The sequence below is a fragment of the Sciurus vulgaris genome, assembly GCF_902686455.1.
Source record: "Sciurus vulgaris genome assembly, chromosome: 14".
Taxonomy (NCBI): domain Eukaryota; kingdom Metazoa; phylum Chordata; class Mammalia; order Rodentia; family Sciuridae; genus Sciurus; species Sciurus vulgaris.
The window spans coordinates 37,619,520-37,637,062 of NC_136475.1; positions in this window are offsets into that span (position 1 = coordinate 37,619,520).

The window sequence follows — 17,543 nt, forward strand, 5'->3', positions numbered from 1 at the left end:
GCTATAATTTCATTGAAAAGGTGTGCTTTCCTTAAGTTTATATCTGAAGGTTGTATCTCAGTGCCTTCTTCTATAACAATGATTCTATATTTTATCTCTTTATGTTATCTCATATTTGTTGAATATTCTGAACATAATCTCCTAATGTATTTTCTTTATTCAATTTTATTTTCAAGAATGTATAGTTTGACCTGAAAATCTGTCTTCTGTATGGTTTAACCTTTTGGGAATGCCTTCAACTGAATATATTTGATTTATGGAGTGTTTTATGTCCTGAATTAATGGGACATTTTGCAGAATCTCTACCTCTTTATTGAAAAGTTCTTTCACTTTCTATATTTTTTCTCAGTTCATTTCTTCATCATCTTTTGGTTTATTGAACATTTTGCAATCTTTCTAAATTCTTTATCTGACATTTCCTTCACTATCATATCAATGGGATATTTTGGTAAAATATTGTTGACTGTTTGGGGTGACTTGTTTCCTTACTCAGTATTCAAAAAAACTACAATCAGAATACTATTTTGATACAGTCACATCAATGTATATAGCAGAAAAATTCACAAAAGACAAGTTATGGAACAAGCCCAGGTAGCCATCAATAGATGAATGGATAAAGAAAATCTATATTATAATTCACACACACACACACACACACACACACATATATGTGTATATATATATGTATATATATACATATATATATAATATAAGCTTTAAAGAAGAATAAAATTATGTCATTTGCCAATAAATGGATGAAAATGGAGTTCATGTAGCTAAGTGAAATAAGCCAGCCTTAAAAAGTCAAAGACCAAATATTTTGCTCTATTGGTAAAAGCAAGAGAAAAAAAAATAAAGAAATAAAAATGGGAGATCCATGAAAATAGAAGGTTCATCAGTGGAGTAGAAGAAGGAGGTTGAGGGAGGACAGACAGAATATGGAACAACCTGCAGAATGAAATTAATCAAATTATGCTATGAACTTATATGAATATAGCAGTGAATTCCACCCTGATGTATATTATGAAGCATCAATTAAAAAATGAACAAATCAAAGAAGGACCAGTGGAGTAGAGGAAGGGGAATGGAAGGAGAGGCAGGAAGGTAGAAACAATGAAGATCAGAATGGAGCAAAATAAATCCCATGCATGCATGAATAAGAAAAAATGAAACCAAATATTATTTATAAACAAATGCATGAAAAAATGATTTTTTAAAATTTAAAGTAAATTTATTTTTAATTGATACAACACAAAATTATACATATTGAGATATTAATGTGACATTTTGATACATGTATCCCTTGTGCAATTTTTTTTAAGATTCTAAAAATCACTTAATAAAATTCAATATCCATTCATAATATAAAAACAGCATATAATAACAGAAAATAATTTTCTCTCCAATAATAATCACCTACTGAAAATCCTTATCAAGATATATCAAGCATAGTTATTAATGGTAAGATATTAGAAACTTTACCTATAAAATCTAAATTAAGAGAAATGACCATTATCATTGCTATTTAGTTATCATTGTGCCGGAGTCAGGAGAGCATTGAAAAAATGAAGAATATGATATACAAATTGGAAAGAAAGAAAAAATATCATTATTTAGCTTCAAATAATATAAGTATACATAGAGAAAAACAAATGCAAAATTGCTGGAAATAATAAGTCATCTAGAAAGGTGCCTTGATGAAATATAATGAATGAACAAAAATCAACTCCATTTCTATGTACCAAAATAATTTAAAAGGCAACTAAAAATATATACCACTTAAACTATTAAGAACTAGACATTTCTTAGGCATAAACATATCAAAGTTTTCTTAGATCTGTATGGAATTATAAAATATTTTTTAAAATTTATTTTTATTGTATACAAATGGTGTACAACTTGTTTGTCTGTTTGTACATAAAGTAGAGGCATACCATTTGTGTAATCATACATTTACCTAGGGTAATAGTTTTTGATTCATTCTGTTATTCTTTTCCTTTCCCCCCATCCCTCCCACCCCTCTTTTCCCTCTATACAGTCCCTCCTTCCTCCATTCTTGCCCCCCACCCACCCCCCATTATATGTCATTATCCACTTATCAATGAGATCATTTGTCCTTTGGTTTTTGAGATTGGCTTATCTCACTTAGCATGATATTTCCAATTTCATTCATTTGCCTTCAAATGTCATAATTCTAGTATTCTCTATGGCTGAGTAATATTCATATATATATATATATATCACAGTTTCTTTATCCATTCATCAATTGAAGGGCATCTAGGTTGGTTCCACAATCTGGCTATGGTGAATTGAGCAGCTATGAACATTGATGTTTCAGCATCTCTATAGTATGCTGATTTTAAGTCCTTTGGGTTTAGGCCAAGGAATGGGATAGCTGGGTCAATTGGTGGTTCCTTTCCAAGTTTTCTAAGGAATCTCCACACTGCTTTCCAGAGTGGCTGCACTAATTTGCAGTCCTATCAGCAATGTATGAGTGTACCTTTTTCCCCACATCCTCTCCAACACCCATTGTTGCTTGTATTCTTGATAATTGCCATTCTAATTGGGGTGAGATGGAATCTTAGGGTAGTTTTGATTTGCATTTCTCTTATTACTAAAGATGGTGAACATTTTTTCATATGTTTGTTGATTGCTTGTAGATATTCTTCTGTGAAGTGTCTGTTCATATCCTTAGCCCATTTGTTGATTGGGTTATTTGTATTATTGGTGTCGAGTTTTTTGAGTTCTTTGTATATTCTGGAAATTAGTGCTCTATCGGAAGTATGAGTGGCAAAGATATTCTCCCACTCTGTAGGCTCTCTCTTCACATTGCTGATAGTTTTCTTTGCAGAGAGAAAGCTATTTAGTTTGAATCTATCCCAGTTATTGATTCTTGCTTTTATTTCTTGTGCTATGGGAGTCCTGTTAAGGAAGTCTGATCCTAAGCCAACAAGGTGAAGATTTGGACCTACTTTTTCTTCTATAAGACGCAGGGTCTCTGATCTGATTTCAAGGTCCTTGATCCACTGTGAGTTGAGTTTTGTGCAGGGTGAGAGATAGGGGTTTAGCTTCATTCTGTTGCATATGGATTTCCAGTTTTCCCAGCACCATTTGTTGAAGAGGCTATCTTCTCTCCATTGCATATTTTTGGCGCCTTTGTCTAGTATTAGAAAATTGTATTTATTTGGGTTTGTGTCCATGTCCTCTATTCTGTACCATTGATCTACCTGTCTATTTTGGTACCGATACCATGCCCTTTGTGTTACTATTGTTGTAGTACAGTTGAAGTTCTGGTATTATGATACCCCCTGCTTTACTCTTTCTTCTAAGCATTGCTTTAGCTATTCTGGGTTTCTTATTCTTCCAGATGAATTTCATAATTGCTTGCTCTATTTCTGTAAGGTATGTCATTGGGATTTTAATTGGAATTGCATTTAATCTGTATAGCACTTTTGGTAGTATGGCCGTTTTGACAGTATTAGTTCTGCCTATCCAAGAACATGGGAGATCTTTCCATCTTCTAAGGTTTTCTTTAATTTCTTTCTTTAGTGTTCTGTAGTTCTCATTGTAGAGGTCTTTCTCTTCTTTTGTTAGATTGATTCCCAAGTATTTTATTGTTTTGAAGCTATTGTGAATGGGGCATTTTTCCTAACTTCTCTTTCTGAAGATGCATCATTTATGTATAAAAACGCATTGGATTTATGAGCATTGATCTTATATCCTGCTACTTTACTGAATTCACTTATGAGTTCTAAAAGTTTTCTGGTGGAATTTCCTGGTTCCTCCAAATATATAATTATGTCATCAGCAAATAGGGATAGTTTGAGTTTTTCTTTTCCTACCTGTATCCCTTTAATTTCTTTGGTCTGTCTAATCGCTCTGGTAGAGTTTCAAAGACAGTGTTGAATAGAAGTGGTGAAAGAGGACATCACTGCCTTGTTCCAGTTTTTAGGGGGAATGCTTTCAGTTTTTCACCATTTAGAATGATATTGGTCATGGGCTTGGCATAGATGGCTTTTACTATGTGGAAATATTCCCACTATTTCTATTTTTTCTCGTGTTTTGAGCATGAAGGGGTGCTGTATTTTATCAAATGCTATTTCTGCATCTATCGAAATAATCGTGTGATTCTTGACTTTAAGTCTGTTGATATGCTGAATTACATTTATTGATTTCCGGATGTTGATCCAACCTTGCATCCCTGGGATAAAACCCACTTGATCATGGTGCACTATCTTTTTAATATATTTTTGTATGCGATTTGCTAAGATTTTGTTGAGAATTTTTGTGTCAATGTTCATTAAAGATATTGGTCAGAAATTTTCTTTCCTCGATGTGTCTCTGTCTGGTTTAGGTATCAGGGTGATATTGGTTTCATTGAATTAGTTTGGGAGGGTTCCCTCATATTCTGTTTCATGGAATATTTGAGAAGTATTGGAATGAGCTCTTCTTTAATGGTTTTGTAGAACTAGGCTGAGAAACCATCAAGAATAATTCAAAATGCCAGCACCAGCCTCCAAAGAAGCTGGGGAGCCCCAGTGAGGTTGTGATGAGTCAGCACAGAGGCAAGTGCAGTGTCCCTCAGGCCGGCTTTCAATGGCGTCCTACCTTGGTGCCGGAGTTGGCGGGCCTTGAAAAAACTATTAAAAAATATAACAAGTATGCCCACTTCTACTAAAGATGTGTAAGTAATCTAGAAAAAAATCTTAAACCTGTATTTGAGTGTTTTTTTTTTGGTGGGGGATCATCCATGCTTCTGGCATGTATAGTTGCAACTGAAGTCCTGGGCTCACTTGCATTAGGTAGGGAAAAAAATGCTAAACTGACAGCCTCTTCAACAGATAGTACTGAGAAAACTGAACTTCTACCTGTAACAGATTGAAACTGGATTCCATCTCTCACTCTGTATAAAAATCAACTTAAAGTGGATCAATGACCTTAATGTAAGACCTGAAACATTGAAAATACAAGAAGAAAACAGGGAGAAAACTTTAAGATATAGATACAGGCAATAATTTCTTGAATGGGGCTCTAATATTTTAGAAAATAATAGCAATAATTGACAAATGCAATGGTATCAAGCCAAAATGCTTCTTTGCAGCAAAGAAAATAATCAACAAAATAAAGAGATTGCCTACAGAATGGGAGCAAACCTTTGCCAACTATTCATCTGGTAAAGGACTGATGTCTAGAATATAATTAACTTAAAATTTCAACCCCCAAATAATGAGTAATTCTACCAATAAATGGGAAAATGAGCTAAACAGACACTTACCAATATAACAAGTACAACTGACCAATAAATACATAATATGATGCTCAAAATATTTGGCCATCAAGGAAATAAAAATCATGAATGTATCAACCATCTTACCCTAGTTACAATGTCTGTTTTTGAGAAAATAAAAAAACAACAGATGCTGGCAATGATGCAGTGACAAAAATCCTTATATTCTATTGGTGGAAATGGAAATTAATATAACTACTCTGTAAAACTAGAGATAGTTTTCAAAATCTAAAAATAGAATTACTAAATAATCTGGTTATATCAGTCCTAGGTATACACCAGAACTTCATGTCAACATAGAAAATCACATATGTGCTTATTTCAGCAATATTCTCAAGAGTCAAGTTATGGAATTATCCTAGAAGCCCATCAGCATATGAACAGATAAAAAATGTGGCATATTTACACAATGGATTATTATTCAGCCATAAAGAAGAATTAAGTCATCTCATTTTCAAGAAAATGGATGGAACTTGACTTTGTTATGTTAAACAAAATAAACTGGATTCACAAATACAAGTATCTCATAATTTAATCTCATATGTAAAATCCAGGAGAAAAAAAAGAGATTACATTAAAGTAGAAGAGGAACTTTTAAGAAAACAGGAGGGGAGGAGGAAGAGGTTAATAGTGAGAAGGGTTTTAATGCTACCAAAGTACATTATGTGCACTTATGAAATTGTCAGATAAAACATTATTTTGTACAGTTAATAAACACTAATAATTTAAAAGCTAAATTCATATAGGGAAAGGATATATGTACACTTGTATCAATATCACCCCATGATAGGAAAACTTTTAGACATATCAGCATCCTCCCCATCTTCTCATCCTCAGATCCCCTGGAGAGTTTGAGCGTTATCTAGTGGGGAACCTTCTATGGCCTCTTCTCATGTTGCATGTGATTACACATTCATGGAAAGTAGTTAAGCTAAGCTTTCTGCCTTAATATCCTCCAGTTTCGGACAACTTATGTTTTCATCCCTCATTCCTGATTTCTCAAACCATGAATGTTAGAATGGAATTTTGTTCTTTGGTCTAATTAAATATTAGCCAGATTTCCCAACTGGTATGATGACTTAACTTCTGTTCCTTCATGGCATTCTGAGCATTTGCATGTACCACTTCCCTAGTTTCTATGTCTGTATATGTGTGACATTTCTCCATGAAACGGCATTACTCTTTCCTAGCAAAGTGATTACTAGCAGATTCAGAGGGTTTGATATTTATATGTAATGGAAGACATTTCTGGCAGCATTGGAAGCATACTTCTCAGGCATACACTTTCTTATCCTCTGGGCAACATGTAGAGTTTTATTATTCATGTGTTACTTTTGATGGCATTTAAACATTTTTATGTTTCATTCTCACTTAAAGTCTAAGAGGGTAACAGTGAATCATTATGTGCACTTTATAAACAGGAAAAAAAATCATGCTTGGAGAAGTTAATTGATGTGCTCAAGATAATTCAGTCAAACAATAGAAGATGAGTCATTAAAAAAGTCATAAGTCAAGCCCTGCCTGAAATCAGTTTTCAGAGTCTTCCTGAATATTCACTCTATTCTATTTGTACTATGGCATATCTCTTGCTGATTAAACAACTGTTACCTGGGAAAAAGACTAAGGAAGACATGCAAACTTCCAACATGAACTCCAGTACAGGACAGCAGAGATAATTCAAATGGAAATAAATCCACATTCTTAAATCTTAATTATCCTAATAATATGAGTCTGATGGGCATAGGGAGGCACGCATATAAGAAAATAAATTGAAGAATGAAAAAAAAAATTATTTTTATTCCACATTATAAGAACTGAATTAGCTGAAAAGATAGTATTAGAAAAAAAAAATCAGCATTTAAGGATTGCTCTAAAAATGACAAATCTCAAGAACACCTAAATGAGAAGACACATTGAACAAAAATCATCTGTCATTGTTATGCACAAATATTAAAAACTTTTATTGGCATAATATTTGATATGTTGGTATCATTTAAAAATGTACAATTATCTTTGGTTGAAAGTACTTAAGCAACCCAGAAGCTCAAGGTAATTTTGTCACTCAATGAAGCTATAACATTTTTCCTATCTTCTGGAATTAATGGGATATCATCTAAAAAAAAAAAAAATCAAGTGACAGAAAATAAGATGAGATTTAGCAAAGACCCTGAGAGTAATTGTTATACACATACATATTTGTGATTGTAATTTCATTTTCTTTTCATGCTGACCTTCTATGCTTTTAGCTTCTCAAACAGATTAATTGTCTCACTGTTATTTAATATGATATCTGAGTATATTTTGACTGGGAAATTACTTAGTCCTTTCCTTGGCCAAAATGACTTCACTTTTGTTAAGTTTTTTTTTTTTTTTTTTTTTGCTATGTCTCAGTTTCTCACCTTCTATAATTTCAGGATTAAACATGTCAACTTCATCAAAAATTGATTGTGGTTTAAGGTTTACTTTGTCACTAGCTAACAAATTCACCTTCCCAAATTTCATGGACGCTGATAGAAGATGAAAAATTTACAGGTCAGTGGCAAAGAGGCTCGAAAACTCACAAAAAGTCATGCATGATAGGTCCATGTTACAAATCTTAACTTCTGTGCTTAAGTCCCACAGGAATGACACAGAGTGGTACAGATAGCAGATTCCCATGCAACAGCCCTGCCTCACAGCTGGGTAGCCCAGAGGCTAGAGAGCCTCAGTTTTTGTAATGAACTTAAATATTTCAAATTTTGCCCCATTGGGAGACATTGTACTAGTTATATAGGTTAGCAAAAAAAAAAAAAAAAAAAAAAAAAATTTCACCTTTTCTCCAGACAGAGGCTTTTTCTCTGTCTTACAAACTTTTTGCTCTCTAAACATCTCTAAAGAGACAGTCTGGAGCAAAGGTTATCAATGTTTGTGCCAACAAGATGTATAGAAATGAGAGAACCATGGAGTATTATCTACAAATCCCTTATGGTACAAAAATTTCTATCAAAATAAACCATCACAAAAATATGACATGTTGAAAAGGCATGATAAATAATTTTTAGTGACATTTGTCTCTCTTCCTAATCCATGTGCATCAATTGTTTTTCCTACTGTTTGACCTTTATCTGATTATCATACAGCTGTTGTCCTCATTTCTTTTCAGTATTGAACTGCTATTTGATGTTTGTATGCATTTTCAGTTTCCATCTTTGTTGCCATTTCTCTGTTATATCATCTATAGTTTAAGGCAAAATTTTAGATAATGTATATAAAGATATGGACCTCACCCGTTTCCCTGGCGTATTGTATTTGTCAACAAATTACCACAATGTTAATACCTAAAGCGACTTGTTTGCCATTTCACGGTTCAAAAAGTCAAAAGTGTGGACAAGGCAGAGCAGGGCTACTGGGTGTTTTGCGTAGTCTTCTAATGCTAAAGCCTGGGCTGAGTTCTTATCTGGCTGCATTGGGAAAGAATTTGCTTTGAAGATTACACAGATTGTTGACAGAATTCAATTATTTGTGTCTTGTTAGGATGAGGTTTTTATTTCTTTTATAGCTGTCAGCTGGAAGCCTATAACAATCTCTAGACACTACTCCAAGGTAATTCTCAACAGACCTCCTCTGTTTTTGAAACCAGCAACAGATAATCTCACTCATTACTTGAACAGCTCTGATCTTGAATCTATTTTACTAGGAAGAATTCCTTCCTTTTAACGCATTTCAATAGGTTTCTATTGCTATATATGAAAGGATCAACAATTTTACTGTTTAAAATAAGGTCCACCTATTATCTTAAAGTGCTATATGTCAGAAATCTGGCTGGGTATGCATGGGATCTCTGCTCAGGGTACAAAAAGGGTAAACACAAAGTACTGTCCTGCCTTAGCCTGTGTTGCTATAAAAAAATACCTGAGGTTGGGTGCTTTATGAATAAGAGATTTTTGTTTAGGTTATTAGCTTGAAGAGCATGGTATTGCTATAGGGCTGGTGAGGGCCCTACTGAGTGTATCATAACATGGTGGAGGAGCAGAAAGGGACGTGTATAGAAGTGATCAAGCTTATGGATCAGTCTCACTTTCAACAACTTGTTCTGATGAAAATTTAAAGTCTCCTGAAAAATCCAACCTACTCTTGGAGACCATAGTTAATTCAATTATGATGGTGGAGTCCCCATGTCCTCATTACCACAACACATTACATTGGGGACATCAGCCTCAATGTGAAGTTGTTGTTGTTGTTGGTGGTGGTGGTGGTGGTGGTCTGGGAATTGAACCAAGGGATGCTTAACCACTGAGCAATATCCCCAGTCCTTTTTACTGTTTTGTTTTGAGACGGGGTTTTGGTAAGTTGCTAAGGGCCCTGCTAAGTTGCTGAGGCTGGCTTTGAGCTTGCAATCCTGCTGCCTTGGTCTTCCAAACAACTGAGCACTGAGATTACACATGTGCATCAGTGCACCTGGCTCAACATGAGTTTTATTTTTGTTTTGTTTTGTTGTTGTTGTTGCCTTTTGTAAGACCTCTTTATTCGTGTTACAAGTACAGATATACATTTTATAAATATTTTATCCCAGGTATAATGCACTGCATTTCCTTTACAGTGCTTTTAGTAAACAAATGTTTTAAATTTTAACAAATCTAACTAATTATTTTTGTTTACATTTTGTGTTTTTCTGTCCTATTTAAAAATCTTTGCTACTCTTAGCAATATACATATTTTATATGCCTCCAATTTTTCTCACAGGTTTCTAATAGAATTTTAATAGCTCTGGATCTTTTTTTATGGTATAAAATGTTTTTATTAGTTCTTTATCATCATACATAATAATAGAATTTATTTTGAATTAATTATAAAAGCAAGAAATACATTTTGTTCTATTTCAGTCCCCAGTACTTCCCTTCCCCTCCATTCCTCCTGTTCCCTTCCCTCTACTCCACTGATCTTTCTGCTCTTTACTTGCTTTTTGTTATTATTATTTATTATTTTTATTTAAAGTTTAATTTATTGTACACAAATCAGGTAGAACTTTCATTTCTCTGGTTGTACACAAAGTAGAGTCCCAATGTCTGTGTAATCATTAAATAGGGTAATGATATTTGTCTCGTTCTATTATCTTTCCTTAACTGCACTCTCTCCCTACCCCTCATTTTTCTCATACAATCCATCCTTTCTCCATTCTAGCCACCCCCCGCCCAGGTTATATATCATTATGCACATATCAGAGAAATCATTCGGCCTTTGGTTTTTTGGGATTGACTTATTTCACTTAGCATCATATTCTCCAACTCTATCCATTTACCTGCAAATGCCATAATTTTATTCTTCTTTATGACTGAGTAATATTCCATTGTGTATATATACCACAGTTTCTTTATCCATTCATCTGTCGATTGTGATTCCACAATCTAACTATTGTGAATTGAGCTGCTATAAACATTGATGTGACTGCATCACTGTAGTATGCTGATTTTAAGTCCTTTGGGTATATGTTAAGGAGTGGGAGAGCTGGGTCAAATGGTAGTTCCATTCCAAGATTTCTGAGGAATCTCCACACTGCTTTCCAGAGTGGCTGCACTAATTTGCAACCCCACCAGCAATGTATGAGCGTACCTTTTTCCCCACACCCTCACCAACACCTATTGTTGCTTGTATTCTTGATAATCGCCATTCTAATTGGGGTGGGATGGAATCTTAGGGTAGTTTTTATTTGCATTTCTCTTATTACTAGAGATGTTGGACATTTTTTCATATATCTGTTGATTGCTTGTACATCTTCTTCTGTGAAGTGTCTGCTCATTTCCTTAACCCATTTATTGATTGGGTTATTTGTATTCTTGGTGTAAAGTTTTTTGAGTTCTTTATATATTCTGGAGATTAGTGCTCTATCTGAAGTGTGTGTGGCAAAGATTTTCTCTCACTCTGTAGGCTCTCTCTTCACATTGTTGATTGTTTCCTTTGCTGAGAAAAAGCTTTTTAGTTTGAAAATATCCCAATTATTGATTCCTGTTTTTATTTCTTGTGCTTTTGGAGTCATGTTAAGGAAGTCTGGTCCTAAGCTGACATGATGAAGATTTACACCTACTTTTTTCTTCTATTAGGTGCAGGGCTTCTGGTCTAATTCCTAGGTCCTTTATCCATTTTGACTTGAATTTTGTGCAAGGTGAGAGATAGGGTTTTGGTTTCATTTTGCTGCATATGGATTTCCAGTTTTCCCAGTACAGTTTGTTGAAGAGGTTGTTTTTTCTCCATTGTATGTTTTTGCTTCCTTTGTCTAGTATGAGGACTGTAATTATGTGGTTTTTTTTCTGTCTTCTACTCAGTACCATTGGTCTATGTGTCTATTTTGTTGCCAATACCATGCTATTTTTGTTACTATTGTTCTGTAGTATAGTTTAAGGTCTGGTATTGTGACCTTCAACTATGATTGCTTAGCTTTAGCTATGCTGGGTCTCTTATTCTTCCAAATGAATGTCATGATTGCTTACTCTATTTCTATGAGGTACGACATTGGGATTTTAATTGGAATTGCATTGAACTTGTATAGCACTTTTGGTAGTATGGCCGTTTTAATTCTGCCTATCCAAGAAAATGGAAGATCTTTCCATATTCTAAGGTTTTCTGCAATTTCTTTCTTTAGTGTTCTGTAGTTTTCATTGTAGAGGTCTTTCACCTCTTTTGTTAGATTGATTTCCAAGTATTTTATTGTTTTTGAGGTTATTATGAATGGAGTAGTTTTCCTAATTTCTCTTTCTGAGGATTCATCACTTATGAATAAAAATGCATTAGATTTATGAGTGTTGATTTTATATCCTGCTACTTTGCTGAATTCATTTATGAGTTCTAGAAGTTTTCTGGTGGAATTTTTTGCTACTCTCTAAATACAGAATCATAGAATCATGTCATTGGAAAATAGTGAAAGTTTAAGTTCTTCTTTTCCTCTTCATATCCCTTTAATTTCTTTGGTCTGTCTAATTGCTCTGGGGAGAGTTTCAAGAATGGTGTTGAATAGAATTGGTGAAAGAAGGCATCTCTACCTTGTTCCACTTTTTAGGGGGATTGCTTTCAGTTTTTCTCCATTTAGAATGATGTTAGCTGTGGGCTTAGCATAGATAGCCTTTAAATGTTGAAGTATGTTCCCACTATCCCTATCTTTTCTAGTGTTTTCAGCATGAAGGGATGCTATATTTTATCAAATGCTTTTTTAGCATCTATTGAAATAATCGTATGATTCTTAACTTGAAGTCTGTTGATGTGGCAAATTACATTTATTGATTTTCAGATGTTGAGCCAGCCTTGCATCCCTCAGATGAAACCCATTTGATTATGGTGAACTATCTTTTAAATATGCTTTCTATGGGATGTGCAAGAATATTGTTAAGAATTTTTGTATCTACGTTCATCAGGTATATTGGTCTGATGTTTTCTTTCCTTGATGTGTCTTTGTCTGGTTTTGGTACCAGGGTAATACTAGCTTCATAGAATAAATTTGGAAGTGTTCCCTCCTTTTCTGTTTCCTGGAATATTTTGAGGAGTATTGGAATGAGCTCTTCTTTGAAGGACCTGTGGAACTCAACTGAGAATCCATCTGGTCCCAAGTTTTTCTTGGTTGGTAGACTTTTGATGGCTTCTATTTCATTGCTTGAAATTGATCTGTTTAAATTGTGTATGTCTCCAGATTCAGTGTGGGTGGATCATATCTCTAGAAATTTGTTGATGTCTGTGAGATTTTCTATTTTGTTTGAGTACAGGTTTTCAACATAGCTTCTAATTATGTTTTGTATCTCAATAGTGTCTGTTGTGATATTTCCTTTTCATTATGAATTTTAGTAATTTATGTTTTCTCTTTTTCTTCACTAGTGTGGCTAAGGGTTTATCAGATTTGTTTATTTTATCAAAGAATCAACTTTTTTTGTCAAGTTTTTGAATTATTTCTTTTGTTTCAATTCTTTGATTTCAGCTCTGATTTTAATTATTTCTCATATTCTACTACTTTTGGTGTTGATCTTTTCTTTCTTTTGTAGGACTTTGAACTGTAATGTTAGGTCATTTATTTGTTGACTTTTTCTTCTTTTATTGAATGTACTCCATGCAATAAATTTTCCTCTTAGTACTGCTTTCATAGCATCCCAGAGATTTTGATATGTTGTATCATTGTTCTCACTTACCTCTAAGAATTTTTTTAAATCTCCTCCCTGATGTCTTCTGTTATCCATGCATCATTCATTAGCACATTATTTAGTCTACAGATGTTGGAGTAGTTTCTGGTTTTTATTTTATCACTGATTTCTAATTTCATTCCATTATGATCTGATAGAATACAAGGTGTATCTCTAATTTTTTGTATTTGCTAAGAGTAGTTTTGTGGCATAACATATGGTCTATTTTAGAGAAGCATCCATGTGGTGCTGATAATAAAGTGTATTGGCTCATTGATGAATGGAATATTCTATACATGTCTGTTAAGTCTAAATTAGTGATTGTGTTATTGAGATCTATGGTTTCTTTGTTCAATTTTTGTTTGGCAAATCTGTCCAATAGTGAGAGAGGTGTGTTAAAGTCACGTAGTATTATTGTGTTGTGGTCTGTTTGGTTCCTGGAATTGAGAAGAATTTATTTGACCTACATGGCTGGTTTCTTTGTTCAATTTTTGTTTGGCAAATCTGTCCAATAGTGAGAGAGGTGTGTTAAAGTCACCTAGTATTATTGTGTTGTGGTCTGTTTGGTTCCTGGAATTGAGAAGAATTTATTTGACCTACATGGCTACCATTTTTGGGGGGGGCATAAATATTTATGATTGTTATGTCTTGCTGATTTATGCTTCCCTTAAGCAGTATGAAATGTCCTTATTTATCCATTCTAACTTAGGTTTGAAGTCCACTTTATTGGCTATGAGGATGAAACTGCAGCTTTTTTACTGAGTCATATGCATGGTATGTTTCTTCCCATCCTTTTGCCATTAGCCTTTGGCATCTTTCTCTATGAGATGAGTCTCTTGAAGACATTGTTGTGTCTTTCTTTGCAATCCAATATGCCAGTCTATGTATTTTGATTGATGAGTTTGAGTCATTAACATTCAGGGTTATTATTGAGATATGACTTATATTCCCGGGTTATTTTGTCTAATTTTTGGTTTTTAACTTGATTTGGTTTCTCCTTTAATTTGCTTTTCCTTTAGTGTAGTTCCTCTTTTTTGTTGTCTTACATTATTGTTTTTCATTTCTTCCTCATGGAATATTTTGCTAATTGTTCTGTAGTGCAGGCTTTCTATTTGTAAATTCTTTTAGCTTTTTTTTATCCTGGAAAGATTTTATTTCATTGTCAAATCTGAAGGTAAATTTTGCTGGGTATAACATTCTTGGTTGGCATCAATTTTCTTTAAGACCTTGAAATATGTTGTTCTGGGCCCTTCTTGCTTGTAGGGTCTGGACTGAGAAATCTGCTGATATCCATATTGGTTTCCCCCTATATGTAATCTGATGCTTTTCTCTTGCAGCCCTTAAAATTCTATCTTTATTTTGTATGTTACGTATTTTCATTATAATGTGCCTTGGTGTGGATCTGTTGTAATTTTGTACATTTGGTGTCCTATAAACCTTTGTATTTGATTTTCCACTTCATTCTTCAGATTTGGGAAATTTTCTGATGTTATCAAATAGAGTATTCATTCCTTTGTTTTTTTTTCTCTAAACCTTCCTCAATCCCAATAATTCTTAAGTTTGGTCTTTTCATGATATCCCTTAATTCATGGAGGTTCCATTCATGATTCCTTACCATCTTTTCTGTTTGGTCAACTTTATTTTCAAGATTAAATATTTTGTCTTCATTTTCTGAGGTTCTGTCTTCCAAGTGATCTAGTCTGCTGGTTTTCCTTTCTATTGATTTTTAATTTAGTTTATTGTTTCTTTTAATTCAAGGACTTCTGTTTGGTTCTTTTTCAGAATCTCTATCTCTTTGTTGAGATGATCTTTTGCTTATTGATGCGATCATTCACTGCTTGCATTTGCTCTCTTATCTCATCATTTTCTTCTCAGATCATTTTAATTATGTACATTCTGAACTCCCTTTCTGACATTTCTCCTGACATGCTGTCATTGGATTATATTGGTGTAGCATCTAGGTTTGTTTGGGATACTTTCCACCCTTTCTTTCTCATGTTGTTTGTGTATCCTCACCTCTAGCAATGGGAATCCAAGGTATTGCAGATTCCCCCCATAGACTAATAGTGACCTTGCAGGTTTCCAATACCTCATCTTAAAGTGGAAGATCAATATTAGCAGCACACAATGCAAACAATATGCATCCTTAACCCAAATAGTCCCTAATAAGATATTGACAGTACTGTCTTAATAAACAAAGGCGATGAATTTGATTATTATCTACAGCATAAACAATAGGTTTACAATAATGACCACAATTTCTAATGGTGGACCAAGAGGATGGGGAAGGGTGTAGGATTTTAGGTTAATGAGATAAAAAGTGAGTCCATAGATGTACTATGTCCTAGGAATAGTGAAATTGGAATTAAAAGAAATTGGTTGTTAGCATGAGAAAAGGGAGAAAGAGTCTCCAAGGAAACAAATAGACAAGAGGAAAATGGAGTGAGAAAAATAATAAAGAAGAAAAGAAAAATAGAAAAAATTGTAAGCATAATTATAATAATACTTCTAATAAAAAGTATTCCACAATAAAAATATACTTTACTGTTCAAACCTCCTAGTCTTCAGTAGCCTGATGCCTGAGAGGTATGTGATAAGGCAGTGTCCCAAGAAGGGTGCTGCCTGACTAGGGATGGTGGGCCTCTAGGTAGGGAATAATCCATGATGGTGGGCAGAGGTGACCCCACCTGTTGATTGATGGTCAGCTGCAGTGTGGACACTAGACTGTGTCGGACATGGGTGCCAGAGACCACAGGTACTTGGCTGGGGTGGCGCTGTAGACCTTGAATGCTGGACTGGGTCCCTGGGCCAGGTTGCCTCAACATGAGTTTTGATGGGGACAAATCACATTCAAATTATAGCATAATTGGATGGAGTTCTCCCCTAAGGAAGCCTTGGGGAAAATTTTGCTTCAAATTTATTCTCATTGGCAGAATTCAGTTCCTTTTCTTACTAAGTTTCCCATTATTTGCTAATTGCATTCTCGACACACTCTCCATTCCTAGAAGCTGTTCTTAAGGTCTGACCATCTGGATCCCACAGGCATTTTGCATCATTGATGACTGCTGTTGACCAGGCCTGTTGGAGGCCATCTCCCTTTCTCTGTGGCTGGCAGGCAAAGAAAATTTGTTTTTAAGGAACTCACTTAACTAGATCATTTTTATTTAGAATGTTCTCCTTTTTTCCATATGACTTAATTTGATAATGAAGATGATTGTAACTCACCTTATTCACAAAGGCTTACTATGAAAAGGGAATAATTTATAATAGTATGAGGGTCACTGGGGTCAGTTTGAAATTCTTATCATAGCATCATTAGTTTAGGCCTGTCTCATTCAGGATGGTTTCCATTTTTAAAGTTTAAAAATAATCACATAATCATTGGTGTTGTATTCTGTTGTGTTCTGATATCCTGTCCTCACATAATGGAAAGGATCAAGCAGGCATGTGGCTCATTTGAGTTCATCTTAGAATTCTGCTACCACACTTTTTATAAAAGATAATTGTCAACTTTGAATCTGAAGGTTTCTCAAAAAATATTGGAATTTTACTTCTAAAGGGCCAAAATAAAATATGATTTTCTTTCTATTATCAGATCGTTTCAGTTCTTCAGTTGTCAGAAGGATCTGTTATACGTGAAACAATGATTTATGGCAGAATTCTTGTTATGATAAAACACTATCTGATAGCTATATTATCATTATTAAAAGTGACAAAATATATTTTTATATTTAAAATTAAATTATAATTAAAATTAGTAATGTTTTATATATAGAAGGATTTCTAAAATACATATTTCAAGATAAAGGGAAACTATTCCCAGTATGTTTATCAAAGTAGTGAAAGAACTGATAGTGATAATAAAGTTTAAGTTAGGACACTAAAAAATAAGAACTTAAATATTGTTTGACAGGAACCTGCAACTCAGGCAGATGTTAATCAATGAAAACAAAATTCTTCTCAGTTATATGACTTGGGGGAAGTCTATGATTAAACATAGACTTTGTTGAAAATATGCAGCAAAACTTTAATCAAGAAAACAATGAAAATATAGATAAAAACAGCATAAGTAAAAAAAAGCCTAGAAATATATGGGGAAAACAAAATTATCAAAGTCCAAT